The sequence below is a fragment of the Metopolophium dirhodum genome, chromosome 8 (genome assembly GCF_019925205.1).
Source record: "Metopolophium dirhodum isolate CAU chromosome 8, ASM1992520v1, whole genome shotgun sequence".
Taxonomy (NCBI): Eukaryota; Metazoa; Arthropoda; class Insecta; order Hemiptera; family Aphididae; genus Metopolophium; species Metopolophium dirhodum.
Genome location: NC_083567.1, coordinates 36,612,155 through 36,638,639, shown reverse-complemented (window position 1 = coordinate 36,638,639; position 26,485 = coordinate 36,612,155). Strand labels below are relative to the sequence as shown.

The window sequence follows — 26,485 nt, the reverse complement described above, 5'->3', positions numbered from 1 at the left end:
ATTAATATAATATTTTTAATTTTGTATTTTTGTATTATGTATTTGTATATATTATATATTTTTATTTGTATTATGTATTTATATGCACTGACAATAAATGATTAATTTGTAATTTTGTTATGTTTAATTATTTGCGATTTTGATAAAAGAAAATACCAAAAAAATAGGTCTTGATTTTTGGTATACAAACATAAATTGAATGGTACCAGGTAAATAATACTACAGGTAAATAATAATAAAAATTATACGAATATAAGTAAATAATAATAAAAATTATACGAATATAAGTAAATAATAATAATAATAATAATATTTATACGTAAATACGCGACACGGCTCGTGTTTCTATTGTGTTACTTGAACCGCTGTATGCAGAGACCAGTTGCCGCATGGTGGGGACATTTGGCCTCGAGACAGCGGAGCGCAGTCATTTGGATGCGCGTGCCGTATGCATTCTCTCGTGGCGCGGAGTATAGTGGCCAAAATTAAAATAAATAATACAATGAGTATGTCATTAACTTTAGACATTCTGATTTCAGTTTAATCATTTATACATAATACACTATTTTTGTTCAAATGTATACCTAACCAAGGAACACTGGTACTTACTGGATAATATATGAGTTGTTATACAATGAAGTGGCATAATATGACAACACAGAAATATTGCGATAATATTTCCATATTATTTAAAATTAGTCATTACAATACTCAGCTGGACACTGGGTTTTTCATGAAAGTCTATACCTACTCTACAAATGTTATATCAAAATCTCCACTTTTTAGTTCCTAAACTAAAAGTGAATAGAAAATTATTTATCTACATAATATGTGATGATTCAAAATCAGTTTCACATAGGTCATTTTACCTAATTTAAATATGCCATAATGGAATCAGCTACCTATGACACACAATTCAGAAGATCCTGTATGTTAAAATTATATTCATACTGCTATGTTTAATTACATTTTAAAATGGTAACTGTGAAAAATAAAAATAATTTTTCACATATTGGATTTAAGTATTTCAACAGACTACAGAACAAAATAAAGTATGTATAAATATTTTTAATTGTAATATTATTAAATTATTATATTGAAAATTCAATTTTTTAGATATTCAAGACAATTGCAAAGAAGTGGGAAAAATGTAGCTGGACTAAGTGCATACATATTACAAATGATGTGTATTGAAACTAAAAATGTTGTGAATGTTAATGTTTTGTACTTTGTATGATATTTTAATTAATTTAAATGAGGTGACAACATCAATCATTACAAATCAAAAGATAAAATAATGTATGTTGTGTTTAATACACACAATATAATATGTAGATTGTGTAAATCAAATAAAGAATTTAAAAAAAAATAAAATAGGTATGTGATTTATAATTATTTTTCAGTTATTACTTTAACAACAGTATAAATGCTCAATGTAAAGTATTTAAAAAAATATAAATGTATTATTATTAATATACATATATTTTTTTTAATGATATTAGTATTACATTGTATAATGATAAATACTTAATTACTTTTGTCAATGATTGGTGTTGTCATTAAATAATAATTAGTACTAAATTCAAATAAGAATATTATTAACACCATTTTTAAATTTTACTAAGTCTGGGGTGATTGAAAAGTTTGTTTTAATTTTTTGAATACATGTTTTATCTTTACTCATATTTTGCATAACTGCAAAACGAACATTTTGATTAAACTGTATCATCATTTTGAAATAGATTTTTCATAGTCCTGGGCTTATTAAAGTAAAATTGTTTAATGGTTCACGATAATATCAGTATAAAATGTGAGAAATTCGGTCGTGAACAGGGTTCAGGGCTAAACAGAACCTAAAATCATCAAATCAAACATTTAAATAATCAAAATTAAGCAATCTAAAAAATGGTTATTCTCTCCCTAGTTTTTGTTAGTGGTTATCACTTGCATCATATTAAAGTAGAAAATATACATTAAAAAATTTAAAATGTGTTAAAAAGAACACTCTAAAATGTGGGGTGCTATAATATTTCATATTTTAAAAACATTAAATTGATGGCATTTCACTATAATAATGATAGTTAAATCTAAAAAAACAAGGGGTGCTAAATTAGAGCTTGGCGTGCTAAAGACCCTTCTGTGACAATGGTCTCAAACCCTGTTCATGACATTGAGAATATGATTTTTTTTATAATTATTTAAGTTTATTAGTGCCTTATGTATTTGCATGTATATCATTATAATTTAAATACCTACCTATTGATTAAATTCATGTGATTGGTCAAAAAGACCTAGTCCTACCAAGTATATTACAACTATTGAAGTGACCTATGGCGAATTATTTATATTATACTAATATTTGATTTGGAATTGTAAATGCATTAAATTGAAATTGTAAACATAAAAAAAAGTTGTTTATACCTAATATTAAATTAGTTCAGAGTTATATTTATTAGGTATTATATAATGTTAACTTGTTGAAAATATTATTTAAATTTATGTTGGTATTGTATTTCCAGATTTGTAATAAATTGTAATTTTAATACCACTGTACAATTAGTGTTATATTATGTGTAAAATTAATTTTTATCTTGATTCTTCGGGACTATAAAAAAAGTTAAAATGTTAAATTTTCACAGACCCTAGTGTTATGTACTTGTCAAACTTCTTTATTCGATGTGCATGTGCCTAAATGATATTTTATATGTATAAGAAGAGGTACAATATTTGATTTGTTCAAAAAAAAAAAAAATTATTATTAAAAATATTAAATCCTCATAGGTATTCTGGTATTTACATGTTTATAGTATCCATATGGTAAACAGTAGAAAATATAAATATTAAATGTATAATAATAATTAACACATTATTTTGTATTAGTTAAATCTACCAAAGCTATACACAGTTATATGTATATTATTAAAATATGTATAAAAAAAAAATTAAGTTAATTTATTGTTAATATTATGGTCCATTATATCATAATTTGTACATTTATTATTAATTGTTATTGTATACATTTATCATTGAAATACAGATTTTTAATAATTTTAGAAGTTTTATTATCAGTAATCTAGTTGTTGCAACTGTAGTACAGACTGTCTAATTGAGTAACAAAAACAGGATTTTATTTGTGACATAAATTAACAGTAAGTGACTGCTACTATTTATTTTGTAAATACACATACTGGTAACACTGTATTTTCTTTATGATAGACAGTTGTAATGATCACGGTCTTAGAGTGATAAACCATGGACAACTTATGGACTAAAATAATTCTGTATTTCCGTATGTTACTCTATGGTGTGTTGTAGTCGGCATAGAATAGAGATTAAATCGTGATCAAATCTACAAACAGAAGCAGTCCAATTAGCTAGGTATACGTATACCCAATAATATGATCGTCTGTTATTGTATGTAGGTATTACCAGCTATCAGGTACAAAGATAATCACCGCTATATCTTGGGTCGAACGATATCGAATTTATTACTTATAACTTCTGGTCTTTATAATTGATAATAATTATTACGACCAATGACCAGTGCCGCAATCACCTTCGTGGGGTAAAACTGTGTGACTCCCTGAAAAATCGGCATAATAAAATACATTTAGGGGCTCTAAGTACTTTATGAACTGATTTGAAAAGTGTAATATCTTTTAACCCTGGGAAATAAAAATCCTAGTAGAGATAATATCTACTGACGAGGTATAACACATTTACACACAATAACTACCTCCCAAAACCACCCAACTTTGAGGAACAATATCTCATCAACGGATTAACGAAAAATGAAAATTTGAACGTAATAATTAATGAAAAAAATAGTTTTATTCAATTATGAAATTTTAAGTATAGGTTACCATTTGAAAATCAAAAGTTGATGGTGGTTTACCTAATAAATATAAGGGTGAAAAATATAAAAAAAATATTCAATTCTAGAACAGCGTAAATCTACAATTTTGAAAAAAAAAAAATTTTGAAAAAAGTCAATACTTTTTCAAATAATAAGTGTTGTTTGATAAAAGAATCACCCTGTATAATGTATTAATGCAGCAACATGCTTACACTTTTCAGAAGCTCCAGCTGGACAATTACAAAAACATCTCTTTATGGTTCTGGTATCATCTAAATGTATGAATAAGGTATATGGCACACGTGTTAGTAATAATTATTGAAATAAATTAAATTCTGTATAAATTAATAACCTACTTCTAGTTTAACTTGCCATGGGTGTAATGTGACGGACGTTTGTTTTATAATACTTGCTGTGATCACAGAAAAATTATTTGGTGGTCTCACTTCAGTAACAAAAGTTACATGACCACTATCGGCTAAATTTATACCTTTACTATTTGTAAATACAATATTACTATAAATACTTTGAAAACCGCACTTAATTATTATGTCCTTTATGTTAGACATTATAATACAATTTTTAACGAATTCAAATCAAAAGCTATTTGGAAAATTAAAAGTTGACATTACCTATTTTGAAATTACTAATTAGGCTTCTATGGTTTTTAATTGGCTGACTGTAATATCAATTTTAAAAATACAATCTGTCCAGTGGCGTAGCCAGGGGGGGCCAGAGGGGCCATGCCCCCCCCCCATCGACCGTGTTTTTTATTATTTTTGTTTTTATATCAGTTCGTCCATAGTATAAAAAAGTAGAAATGTTATTCATTATCACGATTTATGATGGTCTTCATAAATCGTGTTTATTATCTATATCTGTGCCGCTGTAGTTGTACCTATTCGGTTACAAACGTGAGTGTGGTGATATGTCGTGGTATCACCACTTACTAACACGTCTAATGTTACCAATCGTTTTGTCTAGGCGATCAGCAGTGAATTTTATATATCGTCGGCTACCCAGTAACCCACTGTTTTAGTCATTCTTTAAACCACTGTCTCTCAAAGGCATGCGAGGTATCTTCAATTAAAAATATGAACGGTATAATTGGTACAGTTGCTACATTTTTTTCTTATTCAGCGAAACGTATGGATAAATTAAAACATTTCATTGATGCAGGTAATTCTAATAAAAGTGGTCATATACAAAAAAAACAAAATTAAAAAAAATTTGTGAAACACGATGGGTTGATCGACATGATTCACTTATAAGTTATAACATTCAAAGAACTGTACATTTATATAATTTCTACTCTAGAACATCTTGAGAAATATGATACAAATCCTGAAACGTCAACCAAAGCGTCGTTATATGTGAGTGCTATAACTAAGAGTGATTTCCTTATCTCTCTGGAAGTAGCTGTAACTTGCTTCTCATATATAATACAATTAAGTCAAGTACTACAAAGTAAACAGCAGGACCTATCTAAAGCTTTAAATAATGTTATGATTGTTAGAGAAGCTTTAGAAGCCATTCGAGAAGATGCTGATAAATCCTTTAAGGAAATAATGAAAAATGTTACCACAATAGCTTCTGAAGTTGAAATTGAAATACGCATGCCTCAAATCTTTGGGAGACAAACTGCCCGAAACAATGTCAATGCCAAAGACGCAGAGGAATATTATAAAATAGTAATATTTATACCATTTCTTGATAATTTAATCTTACAGTTGCATTCAAGATTTGATAAAATACTAGAAACAATTATACCACTAGAAGGACTCATACCATCTTATTTGTCACATTATGATGACCAAGCAATCTTAGCTGCTGCTTCTATTTACGAGGATGCCTTTTTAGTTAGTATGAATACATGTTTGAAAGCCGAGTTATTCATATGGAGAAATCAATGGCAATTGAGAGAAAATTTACCAGAGACTGCTGTAGAAGCAATTCAACACTGCACAGAGCTTTTTCCAAATATATGAAGATTCTTCAATTATTTGCTACTCTGCCTGTAATACATCCGCTACTCCAGAACGTACATTTTCAGTTCTTAAAAGACTGAAAACATATTTAAGAGCTACAATGAATGAAGAAAGGTTGAATGGTTTGGCCTTAGCTACAATAAATAAAGATGAATTGGAATACGAAAACGTAGAAAAAGATATAATGACTGCATTTATAAATAAATCTCCTAGGAGGATGAAAGTTGTAGATTGGACATAATAATAGTATTAAAAATATTTACCTTATATTTATTAAGTTGTTTGCAATAAATTATTATAAATAAAAAGTTGTTAAATATTTTGTTAATTTCAGCCGGATGTATTTAGTGTTATATGTGGTCACATAATAAGTGTACGAATTATCTCAATTATTTTTTATAATGAAAACAATAAAAATTTAATTTTTATAAGATTTTTTTTTTGCCCCCCCCCCCCCCCCCCCTTAAGAAATCCTGGCTACGCCACTGAATCTGTCAATCTGATAAGAATTCATTTTTTAGTACCTGGTATACTGGTCTCAGAACCATGGGTAAATATTAATAAGTTTTAATAACTATTTAGCCATGCCGTTATGATACACATTGCATAGTATTCATGTTTATTCTAATCCCCCCCCCCCCCCCGTAATGCGTGCATTCACCACTATGGGGCGCTCTGTTTAATAACTTGCACGTAGTCTATGGGGTCCGATGAAAATATATTGAATCGAAAGTTTAATACAGCGGCTAAATAGAACGATTCGATACAAGTCAAAAAAAAAATTAAGAAGACGCTCGGTTTTATTTTTTTTGCAGCTACCTCACACTTCAAATCGATTTACATTAATGAATGACCAACTAACCACAAGCCTACTTAAATAAGTGCGTAAAAAAATTAAAAAAAAATTATTACGAACAACGTTAAACAGACGTATACCCCAAGGAGACAACTAGGTAATACGAATAATGGCATACCTAATTTGTTTTGATTTCTTGAATTTTGTAGTGATCAGACGCAAAAAAAAAATTTAAAAAACACTCTAAAAATCATAACTCCCGAACCAAAAGTCGGATCAATTTCATCTCAGTGCCAATCGTTCCGGCGTAAATTTCTCAATATATTCCGACTACAAAAACGGATCGTAGCGCCCGACATCTAAGTGTTCGTGCCGAAAAACACGAAAAACGCAGCTACTTACCCTACACGAACCCCTCAAAGACGGGTAAAAAAGGCTCGTATGGTCTCGACAAAAGACACCGAACTTAATCACCGACATCCACACTATACAAATCATAAAGTTTCAGAAACGTACGATGACTTGCCGAGTTTTCCGAAATAACTTTTTAGGGGGGGGGGGGGGTCGAAAGCACCCTGACTAGGGGGGGGGCTATTAAGGAGGACTAGAAACAAAATTTTGGTGTAGAAACGGTGCACCCGAAATAAAACTCGACCGAGATATACTTAAATCAAATAAAAAAAGGTGGGCAAGTGGATGTCGCTTTACTTGCTTTAAAAATCATACTATGCTAGTATGAGTTTGAATATAATATATGATAGACTACATAAAAATGTTTTAATAGCAGCTAGTTACAGCTTAAGATAGCTTAAACCAATTGAAATTGGTATTTTATTATCGACATATTGCTATATGTCAGACATATGCAGCTAATAAAGACAAAATCTTCAAAGATCATCTAGAACAGTGGTTGTTTCATTATTCCTTGTTGATGGATTCCCATTATCACTACCTTTGGCCACTAATAAATTAGTGACAAGAGAAGTGGAAGAGTCACCAGAATTTATTCAAAAACGCCAATGTCAATGATTGTTGTTGTATTAAATCCAAACCCTTTAGTGAACCGGTGGGCGGTCTCTCGGCGGCGGCGGAGCCGTCGCTGCGTAATCACCAATGTCTTATCACTTCGAGATTTTCGAGTTTTACCCCCCTCGGGGGCCTCGCGCGTCCCTGTTCGGACCTTATTCGCGTTCCCCACTAAATTTACAGGTGCACTATTTTGAAATGATTGAGGCATTTTTTTAAGTTTCTTTAGGACATTTAAACCATCATTAATGATTATGATAATTGGCTCAGAAAAGTCAAGGGGGTAAAACTGCCCATACTGCCCCCCCCTGCGGACGCCCTTGGCTATGGGCGGTGGCTGGCAGTTGTCCGAATAATGATAAAGACCGATAAGAGTGGTTGTACGGTGGTTAACCTGTGGTTACCCTGTGACCAACTTGAGGTGGTGTTGCACAGCAAGTCGGGGGATATTTTCGATTTGCGGAGCGGAGCGACGGCGCCGAGGAGCGTAGCGACGAGTGCCACTAGCATGGCATCATTGTACGATGTTTTTTCAAATTGGTGTTACTGGAATATGCTGGTATATGCTGGTATGGTATTGTGGTATAAACTGCCTTATCATTTTTCGGACAACTGCCCCCAACCCGGCTATGGGGTGGCTCACGCTTTTACTTTTGGCTTACGTACTTTCAAAATTATTTAATAAATAATCCACGTATCTCAATGCATGACATTATGTAAATTATGAATATGTCTTAAAATGTTAAATTCCTATTAAATTAATAAATCATCCTTGCACAAATACAGAACAATAACAAAGTAATAGGTAATAATTTTCCATGCCACTTTTATGTTATTTCTAAATTCTAATTATCCCGATTTATACGGGCTACGGCCGAATATTATGTTACAACGTTGTGTCGTCGACTGCCGTGTAGGTACACCATAATCCAAAGTCCATAATTTATTATTGGAGATAATAATAATTAATATGTGCACAAGAGTACAAGACCACACTACACGTCTACACACTACCTACACAAACAGGCACAATAACACATCAATGATATTTTGAATAGCTAGTCCTTGGGGGGGACCTAACCTAACCTAACCTAACCTGAAACATGCTATGGAGGGTGGTCTTTTTGGTCGTCCAGTGTCCACAAATATTTCAATTCATAATTAGAAATTCCAGCCCTGTCCCACATACTCTGATATTAAAAGCCCAGCCCACCTTCATATTCTCTATGAAAAAGTAAATTTAAGACAAATTTGTAAATCAATACACAGTCTCTCTATTGTATTAATATTTGTGATTTCATTAATTTTCAGTATTTTGTATAATTAGATTGGGAAAACATAAGACAATATCATTTACACAAGACTGTGACTAACACAATCATACTTTGATACAAGTATATGATATAAATACCTTCCATATTTGAATTCATCGTTTTTTATCCGGTACTTTATTGATGGACTATAATTGATCGTACTTGATTATCGGTGAAAATATTTAAATATCATTGAGCGAATTCCCTACTCGAAAGAATTACTTAAAAAAATATCATACCTGAGCAATTTTCTAATTTTGAACACGACTTTATCGATAGCCGGAATAGTGTTATACCAGTATAATTACAATACAAATAATTGAAAATTTTCGGGCAATACATCCCCTGATCAATTAACAATAATAAAAAGAAACCTACTGAAAAATAAGAAAATAAATACATACCCCATGACGGAATCAAAATCTGCTACGAAACTGCTTCGAAACACTGAAACGTTCACACATTTCAGTCTGCTTATGATATATTATTCCCAGTTGGAAAATTTTCACTGACGAATACCATTTCTGAAATAACACGCATCTTGCAGTAAAATGTTCTACAATATTCTTATGACCTATGCGTTACAGATATTATATAAACCTATACCAATAAATTTTCATATATAATATTATAATATAGGCACTCAGTATGTAATCATATGTTTATTTTTAGTTTAGTTTAGTTGTAGGTATTTAGTAAATAATAATAGGTATACGAAATTGTGTTTTCGAATAGCAATTTATTGTTTGTATTATAATAGTACCTAGTACTATAGTACCTACTACCTACACCATAATAGGGAACTAAAATTTTGTAAATTATGTACAAATGTATTTTTGGTGTTTTAAGGCTGCTGTAAGATCAATCTATGAGAATCCTTGCATTAAATTGTTAGGATTATTTGATATGAATAATTATTTTATAGGAGGTACTTACATATAGGTAAGAATGTTAATAGTAAAGAGCTTTTAATATATCTATTATTTGTATTTATTTGTTAATAATAATTAAGACTTAAATATTAACAGTAATCTTGTTCCTTTCACAATATTATGTTTTTTAATTATTTTTAATTTAATTTACATTTATGCGTTTGGCATTTATCCCAACGTGATCTCTGAATAATCATTCAATGATGAATTTAATAGTTACATTCTCGGTTACATTAATTGGATTATAAATTAGAATAAACTACAGTTTCCAGCTTCTGCTACAACATTATTTTATGTTTTTAATTTTTTTAATACAGTCTGCACCTAGTGTCGGTGATTTTATACGTAATATAATAAAATGTATACTAGTGATGAGTAGGTACCCGATTGTTAAATTAAATTATTAATTACACGATTTCAATAAGAAAAATATCTATGAAGTATAAACATGCGCATTTCTATTAACTATAAATTCATAATTGTATGAGCTATACATGTTACATATATTTTTCGAAAAAATTATTTAAAAAAACATGAATAATTCCTATTTTATGTCACACGGGTTGATCTAGCAACTGACTGCTACGACAGTTTTTTTTAAGCATAATTCGTTTTGAAAACGTCCAGAAAAGAGTTTGTTTTAAGACTTTCTGTCTTGATAACCACCAATTTAATTTAAAGTGTATATATTATATTATAATGAAATTAATAATTATAGTAAAATATATAATTGCAAAACATTTAATACCTATATCTATAGCTGTCTAGGGTATAAACTACACTAAAAAAGGTGTAAGTATGCGTTAGTGCGTTGTGCCTGCCGTGGGGCTGAAATATTATGCAATAGTAAATGTCATGGGAGTACAGCTTGTAAAAATAAATACAAAATAATATTGCATTTCTTCTATTTTTCAAAATCATCATTTTTCAAATTGTATTGTAGTATTTGAGATTCATCGCGTACATATATCTGATCTATAACAACAATTACCTTTGTATTTGGTCATTAACGTGATTATCCGGTTTACAACGATAATTATCTGTGTATTTGGTAAATAACGTTAATTTCCATTTAACATCATTTACCGTAACATATATATTGTAATGATATGCTCACACACCATTATAATAAACTAAAATTTTACAGAATAATAAACAACGGCCAGACTGTCGCTTGTAGAAATCGGTCGCATCAAATAAAACCATTAACAACGACAACTAAGATATCGACACGCACTCATAACAATATTACGTAGGATGTGTGTGACCTTATTTTATGCTGACGCCAAAGAATAATCTAGTTCCCAGGCCCACAATAATTTAGTGACAAAGCCACCCACCACTCTCTGGTCAGCATCCTCGCGTCCGTCCCTTAAACCAGTGCATGAGCACCAACCACCGCAGTAACAACCTCTCAAATACCAAAGAAACCGATTTCAACGAGCGACAACTGGACTTCTTATGCAAGCGATAATCAGTGCGTTCGTTAATTCAATTTGTGTATTTGAAGTAGTACTTTATTTTATCTAAAACCTAAAACTCTTACAATATTGTCTACGAACAACTGCGAATCAGGTAAGGCATATGATATAATATTTTATGTTGATTGCAGTCAATACGTTCTATGTGCTTTTTTCCATAATATTATATTGTACGGTGTATTTGATATAATTCCCGAATACAGGATCTCGAGAGCCCTCCGAACACCTGGAGGAAGGTAATAGCGTAACTTTACTATTCTAACTTTTACCATTTTAATATAACTATCGACAGGAGTCGTATTTATATTTATTTATATGTTATCTTATTTTACGTTATTACAATATAGATAAAAATAATTGTATAGACTTTGTTGTTGTTTTTGGCCATGTCGCCAGATGTGCACTTAAGAGGCCATAACTCCGGAACCACTTATCCCACAGCGTACAAACTTCACAGAAACCATCTACGTAACAATCTTAATATATCCTGAAATTTTTATCAAAATCGGTTTGGTGGATCTTGAGTTATAAAATTTATTCAAAATGTACACTTATTTATATATATATATAGATATCAATATAAGTATACTATAATATCCTAGGCTGACAAATCGTCTCCACTTAGAATCGTTTTTCGTATACAATGATATTATATCATTGAATTCAAATTTAACACTATCCATAACAGTCACCCACTTGTAACCTACTGTTCAGCAGTCACTTCCAATTTTTGTTTTTTTTTAATTGACCTCCCTTTTTATTTAAATTCTGATAAACGAGTTTTGGACAAGTACCTACCTACATAATAGGTACCTAACTTATAATTCATATTGTAATTTGATTACCAAAGAAATATAACTTCCCAGGCACGCCCGGAAAACTGTCGTCTGTCGAACTTTAGTATATAGTGTACAGTGATGAAAGAACGGTAATACCACACGTCTCTTAATACATTTATTTTGGTCATTAATGATATTATTATTAATTTCGTTAATTCATAGACATAAAAAACAAAATTTTTTAACTGTTTTATATGCCTACAGTTACATCTTATATTATACTATAATTTATTTCTTCTTACTTAGTAAGAGTTTCTTATTTAACATGAACAAATAACAGCTGCAAGTAAGTATAACAATAAATTACAACACATTAGTCATATATTTATACATTTTAAATTACAATCTAACTATAAATACGACAAATATGAAAACTATAATAGTATAATTAATAAAAATTTTTAATACTTTTCTCTTTAATTATAAAATTTAAAAATAAAATTTTCTTATAATTATAAATAAGTCTTGGACAAATAATTTTATTCACAAACATGATTCAGAGTACAACTGAAGGTAATTGGTGTTAACTTAGTCTTCTTTCAAAGAAGTTTGTCTTTCCTTGTGAGAAGTAAATTCCATGAATGGCAACAGGTTTGACGACAGAGTAAACCTATAATTTACATATTTAATTAAATTTAATAATTAATATTACTATAATCAATAAATGTACATACTGTGTTTATGTGTATGTATGTATGTATTTATGTATGTATGTATGTGGGACACCCTGATTCTTTTAACAGCCTATCAGCAACATCTTCGTATACAGTGTGCTCACGCTTAGAGGTATTACTAAATATTTCAGTTTGATGAACTTGTGTTGAAATAGGGTTTTCACTGAATGACAGATAATACTTAAATACCACACATTTTCAGATAAATATTCGGATATAGTATTTTTTTCTTAACAATTTATGTATAAAAAGTTTTTTTCTAATTACAAAATTGGCATATGAAATTTAATATTACAAGTAATAAATGTATAACAAACGGGAATTATACTATCTTCAGTAGCGTCCGCAGGATTTTGGTTCGGTTAGCGTTTTACCCAAGTAAAAACATAAATATTATTTTTTTCTAAACAGTTTTTATACAAAAAATTGTAGTTTGGTAATTTATAGAGCCACCTCGGGTCATAAGAAATGTGGTTATAATCGAAGGACGACGATACACTATAGATTATGGCAGACGTTTAGCAATGTTCTAAATCAGCCAAAAAAAAAACTGAAACCATGATTATCGACGTCTTTGTCATATTCAACAATTTATTTTATATCTATTAAAAATGACTAACAATTGATCTGTGCATCAAAATGGTGGTAAATCAGATTTATTTGTAGAAAATAAAAGAAATTTCAGGGATGGTCAGAACCCTAGAAACCTACCCCTGTGTACGCCACTGAATATCTTAAATACTGGAAAATGTTGCCAAAGTTATTTTTACTACCTTATCTGTGTGCAAACAGGTATTTAACAATATTGGATATTAATAAGTAACAATAAGTTGAATTTAGTTTAGATTTCGTCAAAAAAATTACTCGTAATTATTAAATTTCATATGCTAATTTTGTAATTAGTAAAAAACTTTTTATACATAAATTGTTTAGAAAAACATACTCTGTACGAATATGTAAAAAAATTTATGTTATTATTTAAAAAAAAGTAAGTTATATCGTGCAGGCGCGTATTGAAAGAGTTAAAATTTGAAATTTATCTGAAATTGTGTATCTAAGTACTATCTGTCATTCAGTGAAAACCACATTTTAATATAAGGTCATCGAACTGAAATATTTAGTGATACCCAAGGTGGATATATATATATATATATATATATATCCACCTTGGTGGTACCTCTTAGCGTGAACACACTGTGTATTTATTCACAGCTCATGTCAACCATTCTGACAGGTAAAGCGTTTGTCAAAAATCTTGTACAATAGTTACGATTTCACAAATGATATGTGTGATAACAACTAGAGGTGGCTTTTTATCCAATTGTTTAGAACAAGACACAGGCAAGATACATATTGTGTAAACTCTAAAAACATTATAATAATAAAATATGTGATGCAATGTTTTTAGCAAGTATTTAGAAAGTTATGATTTAAATTTTTGAGCTGAGTATTTTTTAATTAAGATTTAATTTTACTATTAACATTGAAATCTAGCAATAACCGTTGCTTGAAAACAACCGTAAAGTGTAAATCACATCTATGATATACATATCTTACTTTCCTTTCAGAAAATATACTGAAGTCCAAACTAGAAATGTGTTTTTTTGCAATTTAAAATTTGTTGAGGCCCTCAGTGTTATTGAAATTGGATACCTACTTTCTCAGCAAAATTGTATTGCATAAAAAATTAAAACTTTGTTAAAAATAAGTCAGTGCACCATTTGTTTTCTCTTTTTGAATAACGAGCAACAAGCAAATGTGAGTACAGAAGATCCAATTTTGTACTGTTAGCTTTAATATTAGAGTTATATGACATAATATTAAAATCAAACTTAAAAGCAAAAATATATTTCAAGGGACCTTATGCACTAAGCATTTATTTGTATTTTTTTTTTAAACAAGTTATGGATATTTTAAGATTGTAACATATAATTATTTATTTATTAATTTATTTTGATTAAACGTGCTGAGCCTTTTCGATATACAAATTTATGTCCACGCACACAATTAGATATTATACAATATGTCGCGTGAAAAGGTGGGGATGTTAGTTAATAGCACAGTAAAATAGTTTTAAAATAAAAACCTATCAACAATATTTTCACCTTTAAGTTTCATAATTCACTCCAATATTGTATGACTTCATCTGAGCCGGCAGAATGATCTTCGAGAAAGTCAACATCTGAAAAATTGTCAATACATTGGCTCGAATTCCTAATTCCGCGTATGTGATGTATTATATATTTCAGTTTTGAAAACAATAATAAGTATAATCCACTGTATGAACTAAAAAATATAAACCACTAAGTAACTTTTGGTTTTGACAAACATTTAAAATGGGAGACTTGAGTAATATACTAATATAATTGTGTGTAAATTAGACATTGTTAAGTTTATCAGGTTTTTCTGGGTGAATTAAAATCATCGACTGTAACGTCTCCATATCCTTTATTTGTCTATTCATTTTCTTCAAACTCATTGTTGGATAAATATAATTTTCTGAAAATGTCAAGTTGTAAAAATTATCTGAATACCTAATTCATAAATTATATTAAAAGATTTTACCTCTTAGATAGTAGTACCAGTGATGCTGTGAAATTTTACATAAATTATTACATGAACCCATAAAAACATCTAGCCTCAGTTACTTGAATTTCTTGAGAAAATCATTTGACAAGATTTTCATTGACTATACCATTTGAAGCAGTAAAAAATGCTAATACGTAGGATACAAAGTGACGCTCTTCATCAGTCAATCTCATCCAATCTTCAAGATCCTAAAAACAAAAGTCCACTTTAATTAGAAAATTACTTTTATTCACTCTGATGAACTAGAGTTTACAGTTTGCAAATTGACATCTCCTACATTTCAAAAAGAAGCTTCTTTTTTTTGTACATAGCCCAAATATAGTCATATATAATAGAAAATATGACAAAATGTCTTGGATTATCTTTCAATAAAGGTTCCATTGTAGCATCAAAATTAGCTCTATAGGCAGTCACAGATTCCAAAAAATTTAGTTTTGTCAACTGAAAACAAAATGAATAATTAGAATACAAAATTGATTGAATAAATAATATCTTAAATTCTGAGCGCAACTATGAATGTATTGATTTTACAATTGTCTTCATTTTTTTTTTGTGTCAACACACGATAAGTAGTCGAAATAATGTTTCCATTTTAACTTAAGTATCTTTTCCGGTGGGAAAGTGATTCTAGTTGGTGCATTGGGGAGGTAAACATTTCAGGGAAAAACTAAAAAAAAATTAAGAAAATACTAGAAGTTATATGCAAAATCGGTTTTTGACAAAATTGATTATAGTTTTTGCGTACCTAACTCTAAAAAAAAATACCCTACATATGTGAAATTGTAACTGATTGTTTATATTAGCATTTTCTATACGCCATATAATATTCAAAATATTTCAACTTATGTTGAGCTATTTATAGGCATCTGACAATTTCCATTATAATTAGTTTTTTTTTAAATAATGTCGATAAAAAATCCTTGTAAAGGTGTAAGTGCAAATAAAAAAAGAAGTTTAGCGTAAATGTACAATAGTTTTTTATGGGTGTCTGAAGTTAGAATTTTGACAAAATTCGTAAAAATAACGAAAATTTACAAATTATTTTGAGTTGTAAATTCTTAAAAAAATGTTCTATTTATATCTAAGATTTGAAAAGTAAATACAAGATTCCTTAGAAGTTTGTCTACCTTTATCAAAAAATAATGTCTACCAGAATGTCAAATTAAATTTTTGTGAGCGTTGAAGTTCAAATTTTTATAACATTGAATATTCTCTCGATTTCTTAGTGAATGATTTTCTTAATTTGTTGCAATTCTAAATATAATACCCGTAGATACTTGAAATTTACACCATTATAAAATAAACATTTTATAATTGTCTATACTTGATAACATTTTAAAAATATTTTGAGCTGTTTGTGGACATTTTCAATTTTCAATTTATTAGTTTTTTTTATAGCTGTGCTGTAAATTACGTGTCATGTGGGTGGCAGCTGGTGGGTCAGTATTATGGATGTGTTAAATTAAATTAAATGATATAAAATCATTTTATACGAAAAAAACAATACTGAGCGAAGAGCCAAAGGACTTTCAGCCTATATTACAATATATGTACCTATATTTTATGGTAATGCTGTTAAAGTAATTTATTCTACTTTTAATAAAACAGTAAATTGAATTAATTTTTACCAAAAACATTTCATTTGGTATACTTTAAAAGATTCAAGTAGGTAGGTAAAGTATGAACAGTACTTATGAAAAATCTAAAATAATGTAAGCCCTTGACTATTGAACATTTTATACATTTTTAACTACAAAATAATTTGCAAATTGTTGATGAATTTTTGTCAACATTTGAACTTTAAATGCTTATGAAAAATAGTGGCTATAAATCTTTAATATTTTTGAATTGATATTATAGAAACTGTAAGGATCCTTGTGTTACATTTTCAAACTCTTTGACATAGCAATGCATTTTTTTTTATACTAATTGTAATAACATAATTACATAACTAATAAAAATTTCTTATTCCTATAATTAACTCAAAAAAGAGTAAAATTGTTTTAAAAATTGTATGATGTATAGAAAATGTTAATAAGAATATTCGGTGAAAGAATCATGTATCCATAGTTTTTTTTTAGTCACACCAAAAAAACAAAATCAAATTTTGTCAAAAATATTTTGTAAGGAACCTTATAGAGAATTTATTTGTATTTTACTTTTAAAGCAAGCTAAGGATATTTTTTTTTTTTTTTGAAGCATATTTAAAATCTATACAATTTGTATAATAAGTAAATTTGATAACATAGGTAATTAAAATGACTTGAATGTCTTGAGGGGGGGGGGGGGGGAAACCTTATAGAGAAGCACTAAGCATTTATTTGTATTTTTTTTTTTAAACAAGTTATGGATATTTTAAGATTGTAACATATAAATATTTATTTATTCATTTATATTGACTAAACAGGCTAAGCCCTTTCGATACAAATATAAGTCTATGCACACTATTAGATATACAATGTGTCCGTGAATAGATGGGTATATTAGTTAATAGTACATTAAAATGGCTTTAAAATGAAAACTTATCAATAATGTTCTCACCTAATTTCATAATTCACGCCAATATTGTATGGCTTGATCTGAGTCGGCTGAATGATCTTCGAGAAAGTCAATGTCTAAAAAATTGTCAATACATTGGTTTGACTTCCTAGTTCCTTGTATGTGGTACATCATAGGCAAAAATAGGGTGTGGCTCCCTAGGCTTAACCCCCAAACATTTCCTACATTTTGTTTTAAGCTTATACGATATTATAAAAGTAAGGCTTTAGCCCCCCCCCCCCCCAAATTCCAAACGCTATTTACACCTATGTGGTACATCATATATTTCAGTTTTTAAAACCATAATAAGTATAATCCACTGTATGAACTAAAAACGATAAACCACTAAGTAACTTTTGGTTTTGGAAATCATTTAAAATGAGAGACTTGAGTAATATACTTACATAAGTGTGTGTGAATTAGACATTATTAAGTTTCTAAAGCTTTTCTGGGTGAATTAAAATCATCAACTGTAACGTCTCCAAATCCTATGTTTGTCTGTTTATTTTCTTCTAACTCATCGTTGGAGAAATATAATTTTCTGAAAATGTCAAGTTATAAAAAATTTCTAAATACCTAATTCATGAAATATATTAAATGATTTTACCTCTTAGATGATTTACTATATTATAGTCTTGCTCAGAGTAGACCAGTGTTGCTGTAAATTATTAAAATTTATTTTATAATGTTTATTTTACTTTTCTATCCCATACAAGTTGTATGGATTATGTTTTGAGACAGTATAGAAATTCGCTAGACTAAACCGGTTTAAAATTATCCCACATTATTCATTTATTCCGCACCGGGATAATGAACAATGTAAATGATATGGTCCAAACATCCCGGTACATTATTTTTCACACCGGTTTCGTCTAGCGAATTTCTACAGTCTCTTGCCATGATATCTACTAATTTACTGAGTCTTGATAGTTAAAAATTGAGTAATCATTTAATATGATGATTTTTAGCCATTATTTCTTTCGATTTTCATTGTTTTAAATCTATATTTGTTAAAAAAATAGCAAATTAGATGGACCCCATATTATTAAGAAAATATAATCAGTACAACTAGAAAATAATACTTACAGATGAAAATAAATTAACGTAATGTGACGAGGCGATACTTTGGATGTGTTACTAAAAAGAATACACTTATGCGAGGTCATTTTTTACTAAAATGTATGAAAAGAACTCTGTACGAATGTTGTCTGTATTTCTGTATTCTGTACAAATTTCAAATAATCGAAGGATTCAAAAGTCGGTGAACAATAAAATAATGATATTATGTTATTATTTATTTGATAACAATTATTACTATCTTAGTTATAAGTCAGAACGGTTATCTATTGGTGACACTTTTGGTAGATTTGGCGGGCATTTAAATTTTACCGAATTCCGAAAGATCGGGAACGCTGCCGCCATGACCACGATTTAAGATGACGTGAAACGTGACACCGGCATTTTATTGTCTCCATCTTGTATAGCAAATTTACGATCAGCAGATCACATTTAGCATCGTTAGTTTAAAAATTAGAGTGAATCAACCTATTATGAAACTATTATCAAATTAGTAAATCATAAAAACTAGATCTATGATGTATCCATTATTACAGAAGATATCGCAATGGGTAAATCCTCACGGGACACTCTGTATACTATATTTATTTATGATTACATTTTACAGAGGTGTAAAAATGAACTCGAAATGGACGAGTAGGACGATAAGGTACATGACCAGTGACCACACAGACACAGTGTTGTTCGCGTTGTCTAGAGAAGATTGGCCACCGAAGCAAGGAAGGACACCGACGTCAGGCCAATGAGAAATACACATTTTATTTTTAAAACCTTGACTTTATTCTTTACATGTCTTTGATAATGCAAGCGTACCTTGTACGTGGTGTTTTCGATATATAATGAGTTTTTTTTACGCTGAAAAAATAAAAACTACATTGGTAGATAATTTAATAAATGTTTTTTATTTTTTAACAATACCTACTACTAATTGTTTACTACACAGTAATGACTGCTTATAAAGAAAAACACATATTAGGATTCTTCATAAGTCAAAACGAACAATATTAATTTCCACGGCGCGGCTGGGGCTATGTTGACTATGTCACGACTGTGAAAAATGACAAAGTAGAAGCAGTAGAGCGCAAAATTAATTTTAATAAATCGAACAGTCGTCGATAATAATTTAAAATTTGTCTACCTATAATAATTGTGTCACGTGAGTACCTAGGTATGACACATTTTAGATACTCAGCAGATAATATAATTAATTTGAATATAGTCAAGGTGACTCCAGGATAGGTTAAGGGGGGGGGGGGAGTAATCATTTTCAGAAAATTTTATTTTATTTTCAACAGTATAAAATTGTTTATAAAATTATAAATACAGCCCCTAGCCCCCCTGAATATAGTATGGATATTGGGTACATATAGGCGTGCCGCGTGCGCAGACTTTAATCGTGAATGTAGCATACAGAATAAAGCAACCAAATAAATGTTGAACCGCCAAAATTATTAATTGTTAACGATAAACTGTACGTAGACTGCAGTCTATTGTGTTATTGTTACTACAGTGGCTATAATAATATACCTAATTCGAATATTGAATAGGCATTGTTGTGTACGTCTACACGACAAATTAAATAAAGTACGCTTGGCGAAATAACCGACTATATCTTTTATTTTAAACAATGTAAAACAATTTAATGTACTTGGATCTCAAACACTATTTGCGCCTATGAACAACCTCAATATTTATTTACTGGTCACGAAAACTTATTCTTATCGCGTCGAGTGGCTGTTTTGACAATATAATATGATTTGTACAATCTTATATAATCGTAAATTTAGTAAAATTCATTTTTTGTATTTTTTTTAAACATTTTCACTGAAATTTTGTCACGCCTCCCTAGAGTAGCGCACCCTTCACGTTAAGAACCCTTGAAATTGTGTGTAACATCACAGCATTTTTTGGCGTATTATTTATTAAAAACAGTCCCCGAGCGTACTTACTCTCATACAATAGTCATTTATAAATAATAGTATAGCGTGCTGATGCGTAAATGATCGCAGTATTATGTAACAAATATCCTCCGACCCCCACAACCTGCAGTGTTCAGTGTCCGCCCGCCGTTGCTCACGGCCGCCGATGCTGTCAGCGCCTCGGTCACACTCGGCATCTTAACAGCAGCAGAACAACCTGTCACCAAAAATGAACTATATTATTGTAAAACAATGACAACAATGCCGACACAGACCTGCCCCACTTCTCAATATACAACGCTCCGTCGCCGGACCAAAGCCAAGCTCCGTCGCGGACTCAACGGATTTTTTTCTCGACAACCGGCGACCTGTCTACACGCTTCCTCTACAACTGGCGACCTGGCTATACGTCTTGTTCGACAACCGGCGATCAGTCTACACGTTTCCTCTACAACTGGCGACCTGGCACACGTCTTGCTCTACAACTGTCGATCCGTCTACACGTTTTCTCTAGACTGAACCCGATTCCTTGCAGTGAAGACACCGCCATGATGGGTTAAGGGCAACGATGGGCCGCTGGTGGCCAAGACAAAACCAGGCATGGAGTCGCCACAAACCGTCGGTCGTTGTCGTAATATGTTTCTCTCCCTGTCCCCCCTTACACAAGCACGTATATTGATTGTACCATGATTTTTTCTGGTAACCCTGTGAGCTCAAACCATGAGTATGTTATGGTGCGTCGCCTCCCGTGGGCTGGGAAAAACATGGCCTAAATTCTATTGCATTGCCATATGCCAAAATTATTATTATTATTATTATTGTTTTTTTTTTTTATGCATTGCCATGCACCAAATTTATTATTATTATAACCTGGTAAAATACAGTAACATGATTACCTAATTTGTTCTTATTCTTAATTACCCCTTTCCCCCTTAAAATAAATCATTAAAATTCATTTTTTAATGCGTGTATCAAAACCTATGAGTTCCACCGACTTGGCCCTCGGGTCACACGCGGTGCGGCTCATAGGTCACAACCGAAGTGTTCCCCTTCGGTTGTGGGTAGTATTCTGGTAATGTAAAAAAGACCAGATTCTTACGAGTGCATGTTAAAAAATCAGCCATATCCTCCCCCCCCTTGACAAAATCATTTGACTCATTTAGCTACTTTTTGAATTGAGAACGTTACATTGTATACGTACAAAACTTTACTTACCTATATAATAGTTATCAACCTATTAACCCATCAATAATATTATATTTTTTATTATGTACACTAATCGATTGGTATATACAACTGTACCTGAGAGGCTAAAGGGTCTAAGTCCATTATTGTACATTTTCAGGAGAGCCAAAAAACCGTTTTTCAACTATTTTTATTTTACTTAAATGGCTGGCGTAAATTCAATTTAATGATTATACCAACAAGGTTTGTTTTAAATAATAAGCTGTAATATTCTCAATAAGATGAATATTTTTTCTTTTAATTATAACTTACCTATAATTGTTTATTTTACGATTTAAATGAAATGTTTTGGACTTAGATCATTTTGCTCAATCACACAGTGGACTTGGACTCTATTAATCTCCATGTTAATTTTGATTATTTTGAAAATATTATATCATTGAGTGTAGTAAATACTAAATTTTAATATAGATAAAAATATTATAATACAATATTGAATAATTTACAATTTTTATGAATTTTATTAAGGTATTAGTAAAGTTATATTGTATTCCAGTTAAATATAAAAATATTTTATCCCTATAAAAGGTCTTATTAGACCAATAAACAAAATGTAATTAAACAGTGTTGATAAAATTCAAAATAAGAACAAAACATTTTTTAAAAACAAATCTTTATTAATCAAAACATAATAAATAAAAATGCATAACCATCTTGGTTTGATATTATAATCCAGGTTAGGTTATTATTAACTAGGTACCTAACTACATACAATATTAGAATACAATATAAACTAAAATATAATATAACTTATATCATAATATCTATGATACCTATTATATTACATATTTTAATATAATTTCAAATCCATAATACTATGTAATTATAATAATTAATAATTATAATATTATTTTGACTAACCTTTGTTAGAATTTGCAAGTGTTGAATTGCCATTTGCAAGGCTTACAAGTTTTCTCCCTCTGTTCATATTATTTAGTATATATTTTATATAATTTTTATAATATTATATTCTACACCTTGTGTATCACGTCATTATATTTTATAACATTCAAATTAATATGCTAATTTACTAACAAGTAACAACTAACAACTTTGGTTCTCTTCATAAAACAATAAAATAAAATAAATGATGATGATAATAATAACGTTATCAATTAGATCTAAGTCACAGCAAATCCTAGCAAGAAGAGCCAAGTCCAAAAATAGAATGTTATCAATTGGGTCCAAGTCCTTACAAGAATTTTGCAAAATGATCCAAGTCCTAATCATGGACTTGGATCATAATTCATAAATCAAAATAAATATTTGGACTTAGTTCTTTTTGTTATTTCCCAATATCTCGGTAAATATTCGTTATTGGACTAAAATGAAGATAGCTAAAATGACGCGCGTCAAAATTTCACATAAGAAAAAACCATAACCTCAATTTTGATAAAAGTGGACTTGGACCCTTTAGCCTCTCAGGTACAGACAATATAACGTTAAGTTATAAATAGAACGTGGATTTTAAATGCATTAAAAAACAAGAAAAATGTCTTAAGAAATACGATTTAATGCACTTATATTACAAAGCTTAATGAAATGCCCAGAAACACTAAGTCCAATTTAAACGAATATGAAATAGAATTTACATAGGTGTATAGTGTATTCGTTATATTTTGAGTACCATTATAGCACATCAGTCAATCAGATGCTATATTGCTATTTAATATTTTAAAATAAAAAACTTCGACAGTTATTCCATATTGGCAAGTGTTGTTTTCTATAACTGAAGTTATAGTATCGAACATAATAGGTACGTAATAAAATAGAAATATTACTAAAAAAATAATAACTTTTATTTAATTGTATTTATTTTAGATTCTGAGCGAAGCGATAAATTTATTGATTTTACAATGATGTGTGTTTTTTTTTAAATTTTTTTTTGTGTCTGTCATTACCTTTTAGGACAGTAAAAGTGCTTGGATTTTCTTCAACAGTAACTTTTTTGATAGGAAAGTGAATCTGGTTGGTACTTTGGGGAGTCAAAAGTAAACATTTCCCAGTAGTTTTCAAAAGCGACATGAAAAACAAAAGAAAAATTAAGGAAAAACGGGAATTTTTACGCAAAATCTGTTTTTGAGAAAATCGATTTTGGTTTTTGGTGTAGCTCTAAAACAAATGACCGTAGGTACATTAAATTTTGACTAAACGTTTATATTAGCATTTTCTATACATCATAACATTTTCCAAATATTTTGACTTATTTTGAGATGTTTACGGACATTTTAAGTTTCCATTTTTTTTAATCTTTTTTTCTATGAATGTCAATAAAACTTTATTTGTTGGGTAAAAAAGCTTGAAAATTTAATACAAGGCTCCAACTATATTGTTACAATGACAATTGAAAAATATTAAAAATCCTTAGTCACAGTTTTTATTTGTAAGCATTTAAAGTTAGGTTAGGTTAGGTTAGGTCTTGACAAAATACGAAAAATCATGAAAATTAGCAAATTATTTTGATTTGAGAATTCATAAAAATTTTAGATTCTGAGTGAAACGATGAATGTATTGATTTTACAATGATGTGTGTTTTTTTTTTTTTATTTTTTTTTTTATTTTTTTTTTTTTTGTGTCTGTGTACACGATAAGTAGTCGAAATAATGCTTCGATTTTCGACTTCAGTATCTTGTTCGATGGGAAAGTGAATATCGTTGGTGCATTGGGGAGGTCAAAATTTTAATTTCCCAGTAGTTTTCAAAAGCGATGTGAAAAACAAAAGAAAAATTAAGGAAAAACGGGAATTTTTACGCAAAATCGATTTTTAACAAAATCGATTTTGGTTATTGGTGTAACTCTAAAACAAATGACCGTAGATGCATGAAATTTTCACTGGTTGTTTATATTTGCATTTTCTATACACAATACAATTTTGAAAATAATTTGACTTTTTTTGAACTGTTTACGGACATTGTCAGTTTTCAGTTTTTTTAAATTTTTTTTCTATAAATATCAATAAAATTTTATTTGTTGGGTAAAAAAGCTTGAAAATTTAATAGAAGGCTCCTAGGTTATTGTTTCAAAGGCAGATGAAAAAAATTAAAAATCCTTAGTCACAGTTTTTTTTTATACACGTTTAAAGTTCAAATCTTGAAAAAATACGGAAAAATCACGAAAATTTGCAAATTATTTTGAGTTAGAAATTCATAAAAAATTTTCTTTTTAAATCTAAGATTTTAAAATCTAATACAAGATTCCTCATAAGTTTGTCTAACTTTATCAAAAAAAAAATTTCTACAAGAAAGTCAAATTAAATTTTTATGAGCGTTTTAAATTCATATTTTTACAACATTAGATATTCACTCGATTTCTCATGTACCGATTTCCTTATTTTCTTGTAATTCAAAAACGAATAACTGTAGATACATGAAAATTTCACTGAATGTTTATATTAGCATTTCCTATACACCATACAATTTTGATAATATTTTGACACTTTTTGAGCTGTTTACGGGCATTTTCAGTTTTCAATTTTTTTAGTTTTTTTTTCTTTAAATATCAATAAAGTTTTATCTGTTGGGCCAAAAAGTGTAAAAATTTAATACAAGACTCCTGATATATTTTTACAATAGCAGTTGAAAAATATTGAAAATACATAGGCACAGTTTTTTTTTATAAGCATTTAAAGATCAAATTTGGACAGAATTTATCAAAATCTCGAAAATTATCAACCATTGTAATTAATAAATTATAAAATGTTCAGTTTTTATAGCTAAGGATTGAAAATTTAAAACAAGATTCCATGTAAATAGATAATTCGGTTACCAAAAAATCTAAAAAATACACAAGCACAGTTTATTTGTATAGTCATTTTAAGTTCAAATTTGGACGAAATTACATAAAAACCTAGAATAACTATTTTAGTTATTTTGTTGTGATTGTATAATATTATTCGTGGGCACTTGAAACTTCTAATTTGTAATATTTTCATCGATATATTATGATGATAGTATCACGGTTTGTTGTTGATGTATAACGCGTTATATGTACCTAATGGATATTGTGATATGATTAATTTGGAATTTATTATAGGTCAATTTTTTTTTTAATACCATAGATAAGTGTATAATATGTCTTATACCTAGACTGACATATTGTCTCCACTCAGAATCGTTTTTCTTATACAATGATATATCATTGAATTCTAATTTAATACCATCCATTATACAGTGACCCACTTGTAACCTACAGTACAGCAGAGCGACATCCACT

The 26,485-nt window shown here is 29.5% G+C and overlaps 2 long non-coding RNA genes across 9 annotated transcripts; one reads left to right on the top strand and one right to left on the bottom strand.

The window, feature by feature from the left end:
* Positions 1–11,028: 11,028 nt before the first annotated feature.
* Positions 11,029–20,004, top strand: LOC132951017 (uncharacterized). Its single transcript, XR_009665291.1, has 2 exons — positions 11,029–11,486; positions 19,717–20,004. It is a non-coding gene; the product is annotated as an uncharacterized LOC132951017 (long non-coding RNA).
* LOC132951016 (uncharacterized) lies at positions 12,340–19,726 on the bottom strand. Of its 8 annotated transcripts, none has more exons than XR_009665287.1 (8): positions 19,119–19,726; positions 18,640–19,033; positions 18,437–18,573; positions 18,036–18,109; positions 15,772–15,935; positions 15,471–15,682; positions 15,011–15,404; positions 12,340–12,841 (listed from the first exon to the last, which is right to left on the bottom strand). It is a non-coding gene; the product is annotated as an uncharacterized LOC132951016 (long non-coding RNA). The 8 variants fall into 8 exon arrangements; XR_009665289.1 differs by lacking the exon at positions 18,036–18,109 and adding an exon at positions 12,906–14,269; XR_009665290.1 differs by lacking the exon at positions 18,036–18,109 and having other exon boundaries at positions 15,011–15,191; positions 15,264–15,404.
* Positions 20,005–26,485: the final 6,481 nt, after the last annotated feature.